This window comes from Macrobrachium rosenbergii, chromosome 59, assembly GCF_040412425.1.
Source record: "Macrobrachium rosenbergii isolate ZJJX-2024 chromosome 59, ASM4041242v1, whole genome shotgun sequence".
Classification (NCBI taxonomy): domain Eukaryota; kingdom Metazoa; phylum Arthropoda; class Malacostraca; order Decapoda; family Palaemonidae; genus Macrobrachium; species Macrobrachium rosenbergii.
In genome coordinates, this window is record NC_089799.1 from 23286330 (window position 1) to 23290223 (window position 3894).

The window sequence follows — 3894 nt, forward strand, 5'->3', positions numbered from 1 at the left end:
GAGAGAGAGAGAGAGAGAGAGAGAGAATGATCTTCTTGGAAAGTATGAAGTAAAATACTTAATTAAAAAACTCTCGAACCGTGCCACTGATGCTTTCTGACATTGTTGCAGATATCAAACAAGGTTATCAAAAAATATTTTCCGTTATTATAAAATGAATCTAATGTCTGTGAGATTGCTTAAGAAGGGTCTCAAATGTTACCTTTTAGAGAATAACCTCTCTCTCTCTCTCTCTCTCTCTCTCTCTCTCTCTCTTTCTCTAACATGGTCGTCCTTGACCAAAGTTATATCATAGTTAAAATTTAAAAATAATGTTATTTTACTTCTTCATATCTAATTTTGTCACAAATCTATGAATGTGCGTGTGTTCAAGCATATGTGAACCTATGTGCATCACTGTTTAATTGCATAAATATAAATTAACTACATAAGGAAGAGAGAGAGAGAGAGAGAGAGAGAGAGAGAGAGAGAGAGAGAGAGAGAGAGAGAGAGATTACTAAAATTGTTCATATATCTCGCCTTACCGTTCATTTGCGAAATTTTAACTACACTTCCTTCAACGAGAAAAAATAAAAGAATGATTTACATCCGCCAACTGCTTCTCAGTTCCCTCAAGCAAGCGTCTATCTTTTCCTAGTTCTTCTTATCTATTTTTTGAAACCCACCATATTTTCAAAGACTCTTCTTCAAAAGGATGAACATAGAGGAATTTATATTTTACTCAAATTCTTGCAAAAAAAAAAAAACGCATAAAACTCACGGTTCTGCTAAAGACTTCAGTCAAGAAGATATTCATATCATTCACGACATGGAGCTGTTTGTAGTTTCATGGTGCTTGATGCTGAAAGCGATATGCTTTTGTGAATCCTTAAAAAAAAGAGGGAGACATAATAACGTGATCCTTCGCAAGATATTCGCTTTTTTGCACCTTGCAAAAACTTCCTTCTTTTTCTTTACTTTCCTTAATCTCTAACGAATTATTCTTCATCTTATAATAAGAATACAAATGAGAAGAAACAAGGTCAACTCGCACAATTTAGGATGATATGGGTTTTTCGAAGGATACGATTAACCTTAGATAAGCAAGTATTTCGGCACCGCTTAAATTCGGGCTGTTATTCGTCCCATGAAGGAAATTCAAGGTTTTATGCACAAAATGACGCCTCTGTCAACACTACAATACATACGACTTAGAGCGAATCCATCACGTGGGCAGTTACAATGATTTATGAGCATGGAATAAAAGAAGCTGGACGATGCATTAAATACTCTCCATCTTATATATATATATATATATATATATATATATATATATATATATATATATATATATATATATATATATATATATATATATATATGTGTGTGTGTGTGTGTGTGTGTATGTATATATATATATATATATATATATATATATATATATATATATATATATATATATATATATATATATATATATATATATATATATATATATATATATATATATATATATATATATATATATATATATATATATATATATAGAGAGAGAGAGAGAGAGAGAGAGAGAGAGAGAGAGAGAGAGAGATTACTGGAAAGTATGAAGTAAAATATTTAATTAAAAAATCTCGAACCGTGCCACTGATGTTTTCTCACATTATTGCAGATATCAAATAAGGTTATTAAAAAATATCTCCTGTTATTATAAAATGAATCTAATGTTTATGAGATTGCTTAAGAAGGGCCTCAAATGTTACCTTTTCAGAGTAATCTCTCTCTCTCTCTCTCTCTCTCTCTCTCTCTCTCTCTAACATGGTCGTCCTTAACCAAAGTTATATCCTAATTAAGATTTAAAAAATAGTTTTTTACTTCTTCATATCTAATTTTGTCACAAATCTATGAATGTGTATGTTCATGTATATGTGAGCCTATGTGAATCACTGTTTAATTACATATATATAAATTAAGTACATAAGGGAGAGAGAGAGAGAGAGAGAGAGAGAGAGAGAGAGAGAGAGAAAAGAGAGAGAGAGAGATTACTAAAATTGTTCATATATCTCGCCTTACCGTTCATTTACAAAATCTTAACTGCACTTCCTTCAACGAGAAAAAATAAAAGAATGATTCACATCCGCCAACTGCTTCTCAGTTCCCTCAAGCAAGCGTCTATCTTTTCCTAGTTCTTCTTATTTATTTTTTGAAACCCACCATATTTTCAAAGACTCTTCTTCAAAAGGATGAACATAGAGGAATTTATATTTTACTCAAATTCTCGCAAAAAAAAAAAAAAAAAAAAATAATAATAAAATGCATAAAACTCACGGTTCTGCTAAGACTTCTGTTAAGAAGATATTCATATCGTTCACGACATGGAGCTGTTTGTAGTTTTATGGTGCTTGATACTGAAAGCGATATGCTTTTGTGAATCCTTAAAAAAAAAAAAAGAGGGAGACATAATAACGTGATCTTCCGAAAGATATTCGCAGTTTTGCACCTTGCAAAAACTTCCTTATTTTTGCTTCGTTTTCCTTAATCTCTAACGAATTATTCTTCATCTTATAATAAGAATACAAATGAGAAGAAACAAGGTCAACTGGCAACCAAGATCTTTCATGCAAGATGACTTTGTACTACGTTATAAAGACCGTCCCGGGCTAATGGGGCTATAAAATTGGAAGACCGCTTCGCAAAAACCAGGCGTTTATGGAAGTCTTTTTCGCCGACAACAATGAGGTTGGGGAAACACGCTCCATGGTTCGTTGAAGGAGTAATTTATTTTTGTTGGGTTCAGTGCGGAGCATTGCGACTTTTTCTTACTTCTGTCCATCTTCCTGACTGCTGGTATATGCTATAGATCCCTTGTTTAAAAGTCTATGTGACTTTTAACTGCTATTCGTCTTCGTTTTCTCTCTCTCTCTCTCTCTCTCTCTCTCTCTCTCTCTCTCTCTCTCTCTCTCTCTCTCTATATATATATATATATATATATATATATATATATATATATATATATATATATATATATATATATATATATATATATATATATATATATAAAAACAATACGAAGAAAGAGAAACAACAAGTGGTGCTAGGCTTTTCGACTTACTGTCCTTTACTTAGCAGCAAGTCGAAAGGCCTAGCACCACCCGTCGTTTCTCTTTCCTTCTTCCCTTTATTTATATATTCATCACGTTCCATATTTTCGTGATTCAGTTACACACACGCACACACATATATATATACACATATATGTGTGTGTGTTTATATTTGTATGTGCGCGCGGGTATGTGTGTATGTTTTTGTTTATTTGCGGCGCTCAGTTTGTGTGTACAGACTTAAATATTCTTTTAATACTCACACTCAGAGCGAGAGTGAGACGGTAAATTTTCCTAGCAAAATAACATTTCCGAACCGCATTTTAGACCTTGAGTGAATTAAGCATCCAACAGGAATTCCCTCTCCATATCACAGCTGCCTGGAAATCCTTCTTTTTTTTTTTTCTCCTTGATCCTGAGAGACCTTGATAAGAACACACAAAGGAAGCATTATGTCGATGCACTTTTGCGTTTGGTCACGTCAATCACAGCGTCAATCACAGGTTCTCCAAGAATTTTTAGTCTCAAGAACACTAAAGAATAAATATGCATGTCATTATACCCATTGGTAAAGGGTAATGCGCTCTAAAAAGTGTTTTTTTTTTTCTTGCGGTCATCATCATCATCATATCTTATCGCGGTAACCTACAGCAATCACATCAAGTGCTTGGATATTTGATTGCGTTATATTTCTGTGTTATTTGACAAGTATAATCTTTATCTGTTCCCTAGGATCTAATTTTGTAGTTTGAGTGAATGGGGACGATAATCCTCATCTTTTGTTGAGAATTTTAAACAGTTACCAAAAAGCAGTTCA